Source organism: Cupressus sempervirens, chromosome 8 (genome assembly GCF_028749045.1).
Source record: "Cupressus sempervirens isolate cs-2001-9-10 chromosome 8, ASM2874904v1, whole genome shotgun sequence".
NCBI lineage: Eukaryota > Viridiplantae > Streptophyta > Pinopsida > Cupressales > Cupressaceae > Cupressus > Cupressus sempervirens.
The window spans coordinates 547,165,732-547,184,730 of record NC_143125.1 but is presented as its reverse complement, the minus strand read 5'-3'; positions in this window follow the sequence as shown (position 1 = coordinate 547,184,730).

Sequence of the window (18,999 nt, the reverse complement as noted above, 5' to 3'; positions counted from 1 at the left end):
ATTAAATTAAATTAAGTAAATAAATTTATGGGTGGGGGCTATCCCACACCCCCCCCCCCCATTTAACATTGTTATTGCAGGCCGATTGCGACAGCAACCTGCACTGCAGTCTCTGCAGTCAGCGATTTTAATATCACTTGACTTACGTTTTTTTAAAGAGAACTCATATGTATGTTAAATTTGATTTGCGTTAAATTTTAATTGTTAATATATATTATTAAATTTTAAATTATGTTTAATATTAAAAATTTCATTGTTAATTTTATTAATTAATAGTTATTAAATATTACTTAATAAATGAATGTTAACCATAGTTATTATTATTGAATTAATTAATGATTATAAATATTATTTATCAGAGAATTTTGTTAAAAGAAATTGTTTATTAATTAATTATTAATTTAGTAAGGTAAATTGGTATTGGGATTAACTAAAACTAATAACAAATATCATAATTATGTTATTATTTAAAAATTTGATTATTAATGAAATTGAGATTATTATTATTTATTTAATAATCAATTATTATTATTTTAATAATTAATAAATGATTACTATTGTTCTTAAGTCATGATTTTCTAAGAACGAGAATGAGTTAACTCGTAGGGTAAATTATGAAACTTAGTTTCTTGAAATAAACATTAAACTGGAAAAACTGGAACTTTACTTTTAACTCAAACAATATGTTTTCTAGATTAAACCCAATTGTGACACTATGATGTTTTCTATGTTCTATCTATGCTTTGGAGTATTGGGGGTTGTTTTAGTGTCGACCAGTCCTAGGTTGTTACCAGAGGCTCTGGGGTTATGCGATTATGATATTATGGTGATTTGTTCTCGATCTTTCTAAACCCAACCATGGTGATGTGTTGATATGCTCTATGATGGAGTGTTTACTGGTTGTTATTGCTTTTTAGCGTCTTGAGAGGACCGAGGTGTTTTAAGTGATTTGTTCTTGATGATGTCATGTTGTGACATGTTTTGACTTGACCATTTTGGAGTCTTCGATCAGTATTGTGATTTATTTTGGGATACTTCCTAGTTGCTCGTTGAAAACCATTGGATATTGTGACTTATCAATGATGCATTTAGTTGCTGATAGAGAACTGTTGTGATCATTATGATTATGATTTGATGCTTTCCAATTTCTTGTGGAGAATTGATGTGATTATTGTGGCTTATCTTTTGATGCTTTCCAGTTGCTTGTATAGGACTAAGGTGATTATGTGATTTGTGATTTCATGAGCCTAGGGTAGGTTATCTATGTGTAGTGTCGGGAAGTGGCTTGCAATGAGGGACAGGAGACCCGAAGTGGCTCTGGGGATGACTCATTGTAAGTTGTTTGTTTTAATAAGTGATAACATTACACTAAATACTGACTTAAATGAACCTAATAAGATTAATTGTGTGTTCTCACCCATGCCTCGAGTGCTAGTACAGACTAGGATGGGAGATGAGAGAACGCTTGGTTATGACCTTGCATTCCATAGTATGCCTTGTCAGTACGAGAGGATACTAGTGGTCGCAGGATTACTAGGGACCCGAGATTCCTGAGGGATTGCTCGAGTAACTTCCAATGTGATTCATGTGATGACACTTTCTCGCTTGCATAGTAGGTTTCCTACATGTCTTTGTGTGCCTTTGGGTCTAAATGTCAATCTATGTTGGAACCTTTGAGTTAGTGTACTTTTAGGAATTTTCCAAACTTAGAGAGTACTTGTGTTTTGTGTTTTGATATCTTATTTGGGACTTGAGACTATCTCCTCAGCGCGGTGGGAGTGGACCATTTAGGTTCCACGCGGTTGGGTGGTAGTGCTTTTTACTCTTACCATTGAGATACGTCCGTGGTCATCGTGGCTGGAGCTTTCTTGGTTGGCATTTACCTTCATTCTATTTGTGGATTATTAAGATGGATGGTTAGATTTTATGATAGATGTTTTATCATTATGGATGTACGAATGTATCATGTATGGTGAATGATTTCATTTATTTTATTGCACATGTATCATGGATCCAAAGAGGATGATGTATTTCTATTTTTACATATGTATATTCTTTTAAGCCTTTCATACCCTATGACATGTACAGTGGATGATTGCGCATTCCGAATTAATTTGCCAAGTGGCATTCGAAACAAATGTATATTATATGGACATTGGACTTTCTGATTATTCTTTCATGTGGATGTGGTAGTTGTTAGACTTAGAATTAATTAAATTTAAATGTGACTCAACGTCTTGGGATCCTTAAGGAATGTAACCTGTTATGTATGTTGTTGATGATTACATGTTATTGCTTCCGCTACTATGTGTTTGATGTGTATGTTATACTTTCTTACTTTAAAAAAAAAAACGTTTAGCAAACTTAGTAAAACTTTAGGTTAATTCTTTTGGATCCCTTGGTGGGGTGTTACATCCTAATGGGCCATAGTTTAGTCGATAGGATATTATGTGGGTGGATCGTTGCTAGAAAAGAATCATGTTGTTATTAGAAAGGTTCAACATCTTTGCCAAAAAGGTCAAATTTCAAAAATGTTCAAATGGGTTATATTTTCATGATAGTTTGTAACCAGTGAAGTGCTTTGTCTTTAGAGGCATATCTTTGTTTTCTTCCCTTGCTTCAAAAACTTTGGCTCCTCTTAAATTCTCAGCCAATTCAATCTCAAAGTTTCTAGATAATGCCTAGTAGTGCCTGCACAAGTGAGAGAAAATAGTAATATTTCTTGCATAAAATGGCCTCTCTCTCTACATAATGCCATGCCATAATATGGAGTCTCTTCTATATTATTGGTTTAATTGAAAATCATATATAGTCAATAAATGTCAAATATGAGAGTTGGTATTTCATCTATAATGTTTTAGATTAAGGCAAAAACAGGTTTTGAGGAGACCCAAAATCCCTTATAGCAAGAAGAAAGATAAACAATAAGGAACCCTACATTTTACAAGGACTTGAAACCTAAGTTCACAAAAAAAAAAGACTAGGTTTTACAGGGACCTAGAACCACTGAAAGAAACTAATCAAAGTTCAAAACTAGGTTTTACAAGGACATGAAACCTAAAGTAAACAACAAAACAAAGTTGGAAACAAAAAAAAAAAGGAAAACCATGACCAGTTGACCAACCAAAGGCCAGATACTAGAGACCAGAACCAACAACTAAATTACTTCTTTAATAACATTAGCTAAATCCTTGTCAGCCTCTACAATACCCTATAGAATTTCATCAACAACAAATCCAAGGGCCTCAACCACAACTTTCTTCATGCTTTGTCTCATTCTTTTACTAGGGCCACCTGAAATCTTGATAGCAATAACAACAGGGGACATAATTTCCTCTGATCTCAATAACAACAATGTCAAGGTCTAGGGAGATTAGTAATAATGTTCTTAATTAGGGCTAGTATATTAGTCCTTACCTTATATAAGGAAGAGAATGTTCCCACTTTCTCATTTGCATTAATTTGGTGGACTTAAAAATCTAAAACTATAAAGTTTGAGATTCTTTTATTTAACAAATAATTTTTTTGTACAATTTTTTTATTTTTTAATTAATCATTACAAATTTTGAGGGGTTAAAGGATTTTTAAAAATCAAATGAAAAAGAAAAATCAACAACTCTGTGAGGATAAATTCTAGAATCTGCAAGCTAGTCAGTGGCTGAGAGGAAAATTAAGTGTTCAACTTAGTACAATCTATGTGGCAATTCCTTAGCAGATCCTATCATTTTGATAAATAAATAAAAATGATTGTCCATAATATTTACTAGTAAATTGGTTGAAGTTCTTTAGCTCTATTTCTCATATATTGACTCACATAATTTACACCATGATAAACACTATCATTTCTAACCTTCACATATCAAATTAAAAAAAAAAAAAAAAAAAAAAAAAAAAACTCAGCCATAGTAAAAGTTATGATTCATTTACACCAACAAAACACCGCTCCACTATTGTTTGAAGATTTTAAGGAAGTGAAGAAGTATCTAGATCTTTTGATACAAAATAAGGGTCATTTACTTAAACTAATAAAATACTAGAATGGATTGCTCTAGAACTATTGGAACTATAGGAATATGCCTTTAAAGTGGGGTCTTTAGGTGTTGATATCAATAGAGGGGTCATTAAATTGCTGCCCAAGGGAGGAGTCAAATCTGAAGTTAGGAACTAGAGACCTATTACATTGTTAAATTTATCCTATAAGATTGTGGCTAGACTTCTTGCAAGAAGAATTGGAGATCTACTCAATGTCTTTATATCCCCTGACACAAACATGGTTCATCAAAGGAAGATTTATACTAGAGAATTGATTACAAGTTGGGAAGCCATGCATTGGGCGAAAAAGAAAGATTATAATGTAGGTATGGTTCTTCTAGATTTTGAGAAGGCATATGACCGAATTAAGTGGCATTTTGTCAAGGCAATGCTGCAAGCTTTTGGGTTTCCTCCCTATTTTAGCAAATTGATAGATATTCTTCTTATGGATTCCTCGACTGTTATAGATATTAATGGAGATCTTACCAAAAATATTGCATTATAAAGGTCTATTAGATAAGGTTGTACAATTGCCCCATCCTTGTTTGTCATATAGTTGATGCCTTATTTTACATCCTCATATCTTCTCAGCTAGGATCTCCCATCAGAGGGATTACTCTCCCAAATCAAGATATGTTGCTAAATGCATAGATTGCAGATGACACTACTTTGTTTATTGAACTAGAGGAAAAACACTTTGATAAGTTGATTAATAGACTTCAAGTTTTTAGTATAGTCTCTAGGTAAAAAATAGCTCCTCACAAGTCTTCAGTCATTGGGTGGTCTTCTTCCCCCCCAGAGTGGATTGTGAGAAAAAGTTTGCAATGGGAAGGACCTAATGACATCACCAGATATTTGTGCATTTATTTTTCTATAGAACTATCCCCTAAAAATATGTGGAATAGGCTATTCTATAAAATTGAATTTTTTATATCTTAAATGGCAAACTTACCTTCTCTTACTAGCTAGTAGACTCTAGGTGGTTCAAAAGGTCTTATCTTCTCATCATATTTACTTTTCTTCAGCTTGGTTGTCTACTAATTATCAAAGTGATAGGCTGGAAAAGATAATGAGAGACTTTCTATGGTCTGATGGAACTATGAACAAAAAGAGGCACTATGTTAAATGAGAATGGTGATATCTACCTAAGGAAAAAAGAGGTCTATGAATCAAAGACTAGAAAGCTCAAGGTATGGCCTTAGCATCTAAATAGATTTTTCAAACCTTAGAAGGGGAGAAACCCTAGAGAGTGTTGGTTAAAAACAATATGCTTCAATCTAGTATTAAAAAAAGAAAAAAATTGATCCGATGTTCCTCTATGTGATACAATTTTTGGTAACTCTCAATTTTCGGTATTTGGTTCCAAAGTCTTCCAATCTATCTAGAAGGCATGGAATCAAGTTAGGTCTCTTATTTCTAATAGAGGTACCAGTGGAGGTCCTCCTACATGCTCTATTTTAGACAAATCTATTTGGTGGGGAATAGAGGCTAATGGAAAACCTTTAGCTCTTACCCAAAGCTACTTTGGGAAGAATTGGTATAAATTGTGCATTGTTTTTGTAAAAGATATGATGGTTGAGAATCGATTAGGGAGCTGGGATGAAATTTCAGTTAAATACCACATCCCTAGTACCTAAAAGAAAACACATTCCTTAATTGCTAAAGTAGTGGATAACTTTTTTCCAGGGCATTCTATTAATACTGAGCAATTTTTGCATTGGTTTAAATGGACAAATGGTTCTAGTTTCCATGCAGCTTCTACTAGGAAATTTATAATATGTTGAAAAGTGATTGTTATATCTTTAAGAGGGTGAACTATGGCTGGGGGCTTGAGTTCTTAGTGTCCAGGTGGCAATTTATCTTTAGTCTTTTTTGGCACTCCCCTTGTGAACCTAAAAAGTCATGTTTTAGGTGGTTATTACTTTTGAGGAAACTTTTTGGCAACACTCTCCCTCATGGTCTAGGAAATCCTATTGTTTATGGTGTTTGTGATGTTCTTGAATCTTTTGAGTATTTTTTTTTTTATTGTAAATTTTCCCATGATGTTTGATCAATTTTGTTTGGGTCTCCTATTGTGTGAAATAGTAGACCTAGTCTTTCGTGGAGTAAGGTCTTAGTTAGTTTTATGGAGTTCTTTGATCTTAAGTCCAACACCTTTTGGTCTGTTCTGACATGCAAAATTTTGCGGTTTCTTTGGAAGAAGAGGAATTGAGAGATTTTTCAAAAAAGGAGGCATCTTACTAAGTTTGGATGTAAACTCACCCATTTTCATATTATGTCATAGGTTGCAACAGTCCTAGAAATATCCAGGGACAAGTTTATGATGCTGATGTGGGAAAGCCAAATCATGATTAATAGGGAATATATAGTCTCTTACCAGTACTTTTCTATTCACAAGAACATGCTCAGACAAAGAGAATTGGAAAGGATAATTCAATTCATGGAGAGGTTAAAGATTGATGATGAATCTATTGCTGCTAATAGACTTCTTCCAGGATGAGAACTTTAACAAGAGTTTAAGGGCCCTTTTTGAATACTAGAAATAATTGGATCTATTTTTTTGTATTAACTATTGCTATAGTTTGTGGATTACTTTAGTGCACTTGTGTATAAACATAATAGCTACCCTATAGGTGCTAAATAGTTACTTTTGAGGTTTATGTTTCAGGTTGTGGCACATACTGTAACTCAGAATTTTTCCTTGTACTAATGTACCTCAACTCTTTTCATTATATAAAAATAATAATAATAAAATACTATTAATTAGCTAGACATTTTCAATTAAAAACATCAATTTTAATTAATTTATATATTCAAGAATCATTTAGTCTTAAAGAAATATAAATTATTAACTAGCTAATATCAAAATATTTTTTTTTTAAATATTAATAATTCTCTTTATTTTATCAATGATTTTATTCTATTCAAAATTAATAAGAAGTAATAAATTGATGTTTTTGGTTGAATAGTTTATATTTATAACTTTTTCATTGAAGAATTATTTTAGAATTTTTAATAGTTTAATTATTTATTATATTGTAAAGTAAGGTAAATTTTAATTTAAAATTTTGTCTTTATAATGTTTTCTTATCTATTTAGTTATCATAGAATTATGTTTATCTATTTTGTATGTGAATTTTAATTTTAACGTTAAAAATATATATTTTTATATATTAGTGAAAGTTGTGTAATTTAGTGGATTTTATTCTTTTATTTGCAAAAATTAGTTAAATTAGTTTGTTTTTGCTTGTTGAAAATGAAGCAACATAAATTCATAAAAAATTGTTTCATAGTGCAATGTAATATGTAATGTCCCCCATCTTTTAGGCTCTCGGCGCAGTTCTTAGCCTTTCATTCTTTGAAAGCTAAATGGAGAAATAAATTAAATTAAAGTCAATAAATAAATAAATCTAAAGGTGACTTTATATTTAATTATTTTAATTTTCTAGAAGCACAACTAATTATTGTATTGGAAAGGGGAAAGCTTCTAGAGAGTGCAATTAAATAATATTTTATTTCCTTCTAGAAAGGTGAAGGAAAATAATAAATAGAGGTGAGCACTTCATTGCTAGGAATCCATTATTTTCTTATTGATTTCTTTGAGCTCTAAGCAAGGGTTTCAACATTTGCCATTGGAGAATGAAGTTCTTTAGTGTGCATCCATTTGAGCTGGTGAAATATCCAGTGGATTTGGTAGTGGGAGGAAATCATGTAGTTGTTCTATTTGAGCATATTGGTGAAAGATCTTCCAAAGGGTTACAACTATTGGAGAAGACAAATTAGTCTTTTCATTGTGCCAAACTTGTGGCCTAGGGCTAGATTGTGGAGTACGATTAAAATAATTACTACAATGATTTGCTACAATCATCGCTACCACAATGAATCCCTACAATAAAATCTAGATTTCTTGAGTGGTTTCCAGGTTCCTATCCATTTCATTTTGCATTGCATTAAGGATAGATTTGAATATCTTGAGGCATGTGTAAGAATTTAGAAATCAATTGTGAGGTATTGCAATCTTATTTATATTAGATTTTTACATTAGAATTTGTTATAAGGGATTATGATATCATTGAACATGTAATGCCTACCCCCAGTTGACTTTTCATGTTGGATTATTGAATTCTTTTAGGCCAGTTTAATGATTAGCGATACTTGGTTACCAGATTGGATTAGATGCATTTCATATTCAATTGATATATGTGTTGAGTTAGTTATTTTATGTGTTAATGGTTATTTCATGTGTTCACAATTATTCTTTCAATGATGATATATGTATGTTCATACAGTGATTTTAGTTATCTCATGATGATAGATAGATGGATGATTTATATGTAGTTTTTATGGATACTTACCCGATACTTGCATGTGTATGGTGTACTTGTATGTTTTACTTTATGATTGATGTTTTTGATGTGGTTGAGAGAGGGAGTCATAGTCACCTACTAGTTAGGATCTACATGATGCACCACTCCCTACCATTTCCTATTTAGTTTAGATTATATGTGTATGTACATGCATGGATTTTATGTAGATTGTAGGTACCAGACATTGACTTCCTTGAATTGCCAGGATGAACATGCCCTATCGCAGTATCTCAATGGTAAAAGTGGGGAGATAATTCTTGAGTCCAAACCCTAACCTAAGCCAATTGTCCTAGAAAGCAGGGCACATATCTAGGTTTTTTACTCATCTAAATTCATCAAGTGATGTGAATTCATGATTTTAACCCTGGAGTTTGGATATGTGCTTTGTCTTTCAGTTGAGTTTTCATATTTAGTCTTATGGGTCAGTTGTGATTTTTTAGTTATAATTAAATCAAATTAATAAATAATTTAATGAAAATTTTATAAATAAATTCAATATTTAATTAATTAAGAAATTAATTAAATAAAAGAATTAAATTTAAAGATTTAATTAAAGTTCCTTTTTAAAAAAATTGGTAAACAGTCGAAGCCTTATATTATATTAATGAAATAATAGATAATTACAAGATTGCTGATCGATTTTTTTTACGAGATTACAAGATTCTCCGTTCTGATGGGCACTAGTAGGAAAGAACAGAGAAAGAAAAACTCCAGTCTAGCTCGATCGTGTGTGGGATTAAATTGTGGGGGGTTAAGGGCCACCCACCCAACCCCTACTATTTTAAGGGCCTCCCACCCCTGGGTCATGGAGGAGGCACCGGAGAGAGCCCTAAACCGAAGTCCTTTATTATACAAAAAATAAAAGAGGCATACCCCAGTAAGAAAATTGGTCAAATAATTCTCATAATATTTTGCATACATTTATACTTTTGTAATTTTTAGTGTGAATAATCCACTAGCACTCTGAGGAATGTAACCTTGTGTTTAGAGTAAGATACTTGATTACATTGGAAACACCACAAGTTAACCACCAAACAGTGTTAATTGTTAATCCAAAAATGTAATCAAAGTCCATAATAGTATAATCTAAGAAGGGAATAAATTACAAATGAGTTGGAGCATTCTGATAGATAACCCTCAATTGTAAATAAGAGTGTCAAAACTTGAAGCAAAACAACCGCTCTCCCAATTTTGATAATAATTGGGTAAATTTAAGTTTGTGTCTACATTGATTAATAGGTTAGATTGCAATGAGTTAATGGTGAATGTATATTCAGATTTTGAGAAGTGTTACAAGTAATAGTTGTACTAATGTTAGCTTTATTATAATGTTACCCGTATTTCATTTTAACCTTTGAGATCTTTGTGTATAATTAAATTATCTTATCCGCTGGTGCCAAGTTTTAACCTAGTAATTTGGATTTAGGATTAAAGTGTGACGATTATCAAGATATGAAAAGAAATGCCAAAATGCAGAATAACAAAGGACAATCCGGCCAAGAGCCAAGCCAGGCCAAATCTAATTTGAATCGAGATAAACTAAATAAGGATATTATATTAATATTGTCAGATTTATACAAAATAACCTATCCAACCTTGATTACACAGAAGAAACTATCCTGGTTGCCTAAGTATAGTGCAACAAGTCAACATCTACTAAACTTTATACATTATATATACTGTCAAGGGAAAATGCAGCCAAGCCATACCTAGAAAACTTTAGACTAACTATAGTAATATCAGCTCGTAGCTATAATTTTAGACCATGATAATTTTAGTGGCTTCTTGGAGGTTTTTTTCCTTTGAGCCTGAAGGAAATTTGTAGGTGTTCCTAGTTCTGCTTGATTTGTCACAGTTGGGTAGGCAAAATTCTATTGCTTCCAAGTAAGAGAAATCCACCTCCGAGTGAATGTAGGCATCAAAAGCCTGTAGGTAGTTTGTGAGCCAATCCCTTGCTAGGTCCTCTATGATAGCTCGCCAACATAATAAAAATTGCACACTTGCCTCCATTCTTGGCCATTCTCTAAAGAAGAGGTTGTTATCTTGGATAATAAAGCTAAGGTGTTTAGGGCTTCTTGCTAGTTTAGGGCTGCCTAACTGATACTCTATATAAGCCTCAGGAAAATGGATTTTTAGTTTGTCATTGATGTTGTACTACTTCCTCCAAACCTGTCAACCAACTCGGGTCAAAAAGGTTGAGGCTCAATTTGATAATGTCCCATTTTCCTACTCCAGCTCTCACTAGGCACCCTATCCATAACCCCAATATATCACTATTAGTACACCATGAGTACTCATAGTTGAAAACCCCTTCTCCCAAGACCCTACTTACTGCCACTCAACTCATGTCATTGATGGGTCGAAACAACCAGTTCCATCTTTTTGGCTTAACAAGACCACAAAATGCCATAGTTTTTCTTTCAAAGGCATGGTACAGACATATATTAGTTTCCATAATGGAGAAGCTATACAGTGCCTGATTTGAGAAAGGAGGGGTAAAAATGAGGAGCCCAAATTCTGGATAGATTTAATATAATATCTAGAGGGAAGGGTCTAGAACCACACAAGTTGATGTTATTCATATGATGATTTCCTACTCAAAGTCATAATTGAAATGTCACTTTGATTCATGATATCCCTGTAAGGCCGATTTTATGCAATTGTAGATATGTGAGCCAATATTTATGTTGATTTGGGAAATCATAAAGCCAAGTGTCTACGAGAATAGTTTTAGAAAAGTCTTAGAATAATACATGAGCTAGCTATGATTAAATGTTAAGATGTGTTCTCCATCTATGCCTTTATTAGCTAGATAATCTGCTTCAGTGTTACCTTCTCTAAATATGTGGGAGAATCTAACTTCTTCAAATCCTTCTATAAATTTAAAGTTGCTTTCAATCGAGAGTTTATAATCCTGTTAGGAGTTTTTCCTTTTCTAAGTGCATTTAGGATTATCTATGAGTCTCCTTCAATTATAATTTTCTTAATTCTTAGCTTGATACAATTTTTTATTCCTTCTTCTACTACTTCTAGTTTTGCCATGTTATTTGAAGTGACTCCCAGAGGTTTTGCTCTTTTTTCTAGCCAGTTCCCCATTTCTTCCCTAACTATACATCCTATTCTTGCCTTGCTAGGATTGCCTCTGGAGGCCCCATCGAAATTTAGTTTCTTCTAGCCTTTTGGGGGTGGTTCCCATTTACATTCTTTTCTAATCATTTTATTGTTCCTCATGTATGTTAGGGGTAGATTGATTAGGATTTTCCAGTGTTTTTTAATTTTAGCATCCCACTCTATAAATGAGTCTTCTTCTATCATCTTTTTTCTTAAGTCATTGTTTATTACTTCCACTATATTAGCTTCAATTTTATTGCAGAGTGATAGTGTATTCAGCTCTTTGTCTTGAAAGATCTGTCTATTTCTCTCTTTCCATATCTCCCAAACTAGAATTTATGGGGTGATGTTCTAGAGTTTTCCATATACTTTCTTGTTTGTGTATTTTGGCCATCCAATTATATGATCTTGCCATTTTTCTAGTAGGGGGGCTGACCAATTTAGTTTTGATTTGAACCAAATCCAACAATCCTTCACAAATTTACATTTATATAGGAGGTGCTCTATATTTTCTTATTCTTCTTTGCATAAGATACATCTTGATGGGCCTTCTAATCCCATTTTTCTAATTCTATCTACTATGTGGATTCTTTTTTGGATGGCTGCCCAAAGGAAGATACCGGCTTTGGGAAGCTCTACTGGATCCCAACATAGATCCATTAGGATGTTTAAAGTTTCCCATCTCTGTGAATTAGTAATTTGTTTATATCCTTCTTTGACTTTATAGTTTCCATCTTTAGATGCTGCCCAGATAAGCTTATCTTCCCTGTTTTTATCTTTGATCAGTTGATCTTTCAAAATGTTTTCCAGGGTCTCCTGTTCTATTTGATTAAGGCCACAATCGGCTAAGGATTTCCATTCCTAGGAGGTTTCTTCATGGATTTGGATTACTTTGATGTAGTCTTTAAGTTTAGAACCCCATCTATTTTTTAATTGAATTATGGCATTGTGGGTTAGACCTGAGTTTTTAAGGGCGGGGGGGGGGGGTGTATCCAGTCTAGGAGTCTTCCCAAAATAATGCTTTATCACCTTTCCTGATGCCCCAAGTCATATATTTGGTTATGAAGGGATGAAACTTCATTAAGAAATTCCAAGTTGCTGAACCTCTGGGGGGATTCCTAGTTCTAAATAATGAGGTGCTTTTAGATGCATTAAGCTATTTATTGTATAGAATTCTAGCCCATTTACTATCTCTTTCTTGATACATTCTCCATACTTGTTTCACTCCTAAAGCTTCATTCTATCATTCTAGGTTTTTAATTCCTAGACCTCCTACTTCTTTAGGTTTGCATATTTTTTCCCATTTGATTAATGCTACTTTCTTTTTGTCTTCTAAGCCATTCCAAAAGAAGTCTCTAAACTTCTTTTCAATTTTTTGATTTATGTTCTTGGGTAGTTGTAAGCATGAGAGTTGATAGATAGGTAGGTTTGTTAATACAACTTTGATTTTGGCATCTTTCCCTACCTTAGTTAGCCATTTTCCTTTCCAAGCTTCTGTCTGTTTGTCTATTCTTCCCAAAGTTTGTTCCCAGCCTTGGTTCTTTTTATTTCCTTTTTATAGATATATTCTTAGATACTTGAAGGATAATGTACCTTTTTGAAACCTAGTTTACTGCAAATTTAATCTTCTCTTTCTACTATAGTATTTAAGAAAAAGATTTCTGATTTTTCGTTGATTTTTTGACCAGAAGCTTCAGCGTAATTGTTAAGGATATTTTTGAAATGGTCTGTTTCTTTCTTAGTACTTACTCTGGCAAGAATTGTGTCATCAAAAAAATTCTAGTGAGTGGTATTTTCCACATTTTTTGTAACCTTTACTCTTAATATTGTTTTGAAGTTGCATTATTTTGATCGCTCTTCAAGGATTTAGCCATTATAATGAATAGGAAAGGGGAAATAGGGTCACCTTGTCTAAGCCCCCTAGATATACTAAAGAATCCTTTTGGGGTCCCATTAACAAGGATTGAGATTTTAGGGGTGGAGATACATTGAAAGATGATGCTTATCCATTGTTTTACATAAAAATCTCCAGTCAACTTTATCATAAACTTTTTGTATATCTAATTTTAATAACATACATGTTTCGTTATTTTTGATTCCTGAATGAATTATTTCTTGGATGATTGAGATACCATCTAGGATGGATCTCCCAGGTATGAATCCTGTTTGTTCTTCTGATATTAACTTAGGGAGAAATTTTTTGAGACAATTAGCTAGGGTTTTAGAGAATACTTTGTATATAGTATTGCAAAGAGCTATTGGTCTGAAGTCTCCTAGTTCTTCACTCTTTTTTTTCTTGGGTATGAGAGTCAAGAAGGTGTGGTTGATTTTTGATAGAAGGGTTCCTCCATTACTAGATGCTTCCAATGCTTTCCATAAATCTTCTCTTATTATCTCCCAATATTTTTGAAAGAAGAATGCTTGAAATCCATTAGGTCTGGGTGATTTGTCTGGATTTATATTAAAGAGAGTCATTTTGATTTCCTACAATGTGAATGATTTATTGAGAATTTTAGTATCATTAGGTGAGATTACCTTGGGTATAGTTTTCAACATTTCTTCTTGTTTTAATCTGTTAGAAGTTTCATAAATATTGAGAATATCTTTAAAGTATTCCACGAAAATTTATGCTATGTTGTTTGGATTTTCAGTAAGTTCACCTTGCTTGGTTTTGATTTTTGATATATTATTACAGTCCCTATGGTGTAAGGTGTTGTTATGAAAGAATCTCATGTTATGGTCTCCTTCTGCCAGCCATTTTTCTCTCAATTTTTGCTTCCAATACACTTCTTTAGCCAACATTTCTTCTTGTTTTAATAGGTATTCTTTTGCTAATTGGTAGGTTTCATCATTCATACCTTTTTTAATGACTTCTTTGTTTAATTTTTCTAGTTTCTCTTCTATATATAACTTTTCTTTAAATACATTTTTGAATTGTATATTATTCCATTTTAGTATGCTTTCTTTTATACTCTTAAGTTTGGATACAAAGCAGAACATTTTAGATCCTTGAAAGTGTTCTTATTGCCACCAGTTTTTTATATTATTCATGAAATTTTTATCCATAAACCACATCTTTCACATTTGAATGGGTTTCTACTGGGTTTGGTTTGTTCCTTGATTTCAATTTCATCGGAAAATGATCTGATCCTACCATTGGTAGAATTTCTACCTTGATCTCTCTATTTAGGTTGCTTAACTCTCCTTTGAAGAAAAATCTATCCAATCTTTTTGATATGTAGCTAAAGTCTTTTCTTCTATTTTTCCAAGTGTACATTCCATTAGATTTTGGGATGTCAATGAGAGTGTTCCTATCTATCCATTCTCTGAAATCTTCTATGGCTCTAGACATTTTTCTGGCCCCACCATATTTTTCATCTCTATTTAAGATTGCATTAAAGTCTCCCCCAATAATGATGTTCTCTTCCTGTAATGTGCTGAGATAGGTGTTGATCTCACTCCAGACTGTTAATTTATCTATTGTTTGTATAGGTCCATATACATTAATTACTATCATCTATAAATTCATCTTAGTACTGGAAACTCTACTTCCCATCCAATTTGAGTGTGAAATGATGTCTTCTATATTAACTTTTTGGTTGTTCCAAATAATGCCCATTCCTCTTGAGGCTCTCTGAGATGGTTTAAATTCTGATTTCCAAATTCCTAGTTTCTATCCTAATCTTAGACCTTCTTCTTTGCTTAATTTTGTTTCTTGAATTAATAATACCTCTATAGTAAATATTGTTAGATTATGCTTCAATTAGCATTTCTTGCCAGGGGCACTTAGGCCCCTAACATTCCATGTAGTGATTTTCATTGTTCCTTGGGAAGGTTCTTCCCCTTCCTACCTTGTAGAATTTCTATAATTTTAGTTTGTTCCTTTACCTATCTTGCTACTTCCCTTAATACTTTCAATGATTTTCGTCCTCGTTTCTATTTTAGTTTTCCACAAATGGGTGTCTTTCTGCCTTCCTGATTCATTACTATACCCAAGTTTTCCAAATTTATTTGATTGATCACTCTTACTACAATTTTAGATTCTTCTATTATCTGTTTATCATATGCTAGGATTTCTTTGATAAGTTGGATATTTAATTGGTCCTCTTCTACTCCTAGATCTTGCCATTCTTCCCCCAGTCTTTTTCCTATAGTTTCATTCTTCCTATCGGTGCTTTCCACCAAAGGTCCATAATCCTCCCATATTTCCTATTCTTGATTTTCCTACTTTTCTTTTTACATGCTTGCTTGCTTATCAAACTATTCTATTTCTGATGTTGCTTTTCTTGTATCTATATCCTTCCTTGATTCCTCTTTGTCCTGATTGAACATATTCTTTCTGTTACTTGGTGTCTGCCATAATTTATAGCTCTTTTTTTCTTTTTCTTTTTTCCTAATAGTTATATTACTCTATTATGCTGAATCTGCTGGTGGGATATTTGGACTCTGTTCTTTCTTCTTCATTGTTTGATCTTGTTCTTGATTTATTTCTTGCTCTGGTTCAATTTCTCTATGAATTCCTTTTTCTGGCTGATTATTACAAATATCTTCTTCTATTGGTTTAAATTGTATATTGTTGTTGTTTGGTATTTCCTCCTCTACATCTATCTTCGAAATTTCCTTACCTTTGTGTATTGTATGGTTAGCTTCTGGTATGATGCACTAGTCTTCCAAATCATTCTGTAATAGCAAGATCTCATGAGTGAGCATCTTTAATTTTTTGACATTAATCTCCATTTCATCTATTGAGTCCTTTTTTGTTTTGTAGTCCTTACATTTTCTGTATTTTTCTAGTGAATGTTAATAATCTGTGTTTGTCATCCATCCGTATTTTGCCTCTTTTTTCCTTTCTGAATTCTCCATTTGAGTCCCTTGGTTTATTTCTACTTTCTCCATGTCTTTATTTCTATCCTTCTCTAGTATTCTTTTTGTCATGTTTTCCTCTATTTTTTTAATCCCTTTTCCTGCCTTCTTTGTATTATCTTAATGTTATTTTTGATAGTGGTGCTATTAAAGTCTGTTCCAATAATATTATCGATTTCTCATGTATATTCAATGTATTGATCTATTTGTTATGATTTTCTTGTTTATGGAGTTGTTTTGATTAGTTTTTACTAAAAATCTTATTTTGCTTCTTTTGTATTTACTTGATTCAAATCCTATTAGTGTTCCCAAAGATTGACCTATTCTTTTAATAATGTGGTTTTCATTTAATTGTGATAGTATGTTTGCACATTCCATCCATTTGGTTGCCTATTTATGATTGTTATAATTTTCATTGAAATTTGGCTTCCATGCTATGAAATCTATATGATGCCCTTTGTAATAACAGTTTGATAATTCTAAAAGTTTATTTCTAGAATCTATATCTTGATATTGCAGAAACCAATAATGCTTTGCATGGGATATGTTACTTACCTTTGCTTTACATATTTTACCTAGGTTCCATTCTAGATTGGTTTTGAATTTGTCTGGACCATTCCAATATGCATAAATACCTTTTTCTACGAATTCCTTCCATTTTGCTTCAATGTATATGTTGTTGATGATTATAGTATCAACGTTGTCTCTTTTCGTAGTGTTGTTTTTTTTAGGGTGTCTTTCATCACTCGGTTTGCTTGATATATTTTGCATCTTCTGATGGGGTGGAATGTATGCCGACCAAGACCATGCTTTGGTTTCCCTTTGAATCATTTTTTAAAAAAAAATTTAGGTATAGAAAGATATGATTCTTGCCTATTTACTAGAGCCCATATTTGTGGTAGGGAAGGACCTAGGGGTATATTATTGAGATCAGATATCTGGGTGGGCTAATTTGAACAATTAATGTATTGAATTTTTCTCAATAGAGATTTTTGTTTTTCTCTACTAGGTATTTGGTTTTATTGAAAAAGACCTCTTTATTTTTAAGCCCCTGGTTCATACCTTCACTCCCTTTGTATGGATTTGAATTTTGGTTTCTACTTCTTTTTCTAGGCTTCTTTCTATTTAGAATGGTCTTCTATTCATGTTCATTCATGCTATTTTGAGTCTTGTGAATGACCACATTGCATTCTATGTGAAGTCAAATTAGGGTTTTGAATCCTTTCAATTTTTTGGGTGTTCTGCAATTTTGTTGGTTCTCCTAAATCTTGGTGGTTTCTTCAAATTGATTTTTGACTTGGATAGTATTGCTCTCCTTTGATTGATGGCGAGGCCTAATTTTGGACATGATTGTTTCTCCCAATTTTCTAATTTTGTGTATTTTAACCATGTCTTAGAATGATTTTTTCTTCTGATTGCCATCTGCGAGTGCTTGGAATTTGTTACTGATTGGAATGCAGGGGTACACCTGTCTTCCTCTCAGTTCCTTAGCTGATAATATTGCATTGTTCAGACCACTTTGTTTTGCTACATTGCCTCTGTTGTGGGAGGGTTTTTGGTTTGCGCAAAACTTATTTTCACAGTAGACTACTTTTTTTACTTTCTCTACTTTTCTCGCCATTTTCGTGGTTAGTTAAAGTTCTAATTTTGGTGAAATTATATTAATTTAATTTAATAATGATTATTTAGGAGTTTCATTTTAATAATAAACTCTAAATAATATTATTAGTTAAATTAATAAATATATTATTTAAAACATCTCAGAATTTAATAAAAGAGAAAAAGGAATTGATTTAATAAAGTCTATTTTAATTAAATTGCATAAAGTTTGTGCATGAAATTAAAATAATAAAGTAATTAAGGAAAAAGGGGTATCATGTGATTGCATAATCGAAGCCCTAATTTGGGGGAAAACGTTTTATTAGGAAATTAGAGTTCATTTCTCCACACTGAGATTTGGAGGAACAATTTCTGAGAAGAAGGTTTTTAGAAGAAGGGGAAATTGCTTGTGAGCTCCGTGGTAGGATCTCGTGGGTTTTTCGTAGTAGTTTTCTGTTCTTTGAATTCTCTATATTCTTCGTGTCTAGATGAATTTGTTTTCAAAAATATCAATTTGGTTGTAACCCTTCTTGCAAATTTCATCGTCCTTTGTTACAAAATCATCTGTATATGATTTAAGATTTAGAAACCCTCATTTTGTAAAGTTTTAAAGAACGATATTTTGATATGAGTAGGGCTTGGAAAACAAACCAAGAATGTTATATACAAATTTGTTTGATTGTTCATGTTTTTTCTATCAAATCTATTGTGTGTGTGTGTGTGTGTGTGTGTGTATATATATATATATATATATATATATATATATATATATATATATATATATATATATATATATATATAGTGTTGTGAAATTTTCAATTAAAATGTGGACTAGCGTTTTTAATGGGGGTTTGTGCTATGTTTTATTTTTAATTTTTAAAAATATAAATTAAAATGCAATTCGGGTGGGTGGGGCCCACCACCTCCCCATCTCCCATTCTTCCTTTTTATCCCTACGACCTGTAAGCCGAGGCTATCAAGGACAACCGCAGTTGCCTTGGCAGTGCTACAACTACCTTGGCAAGTT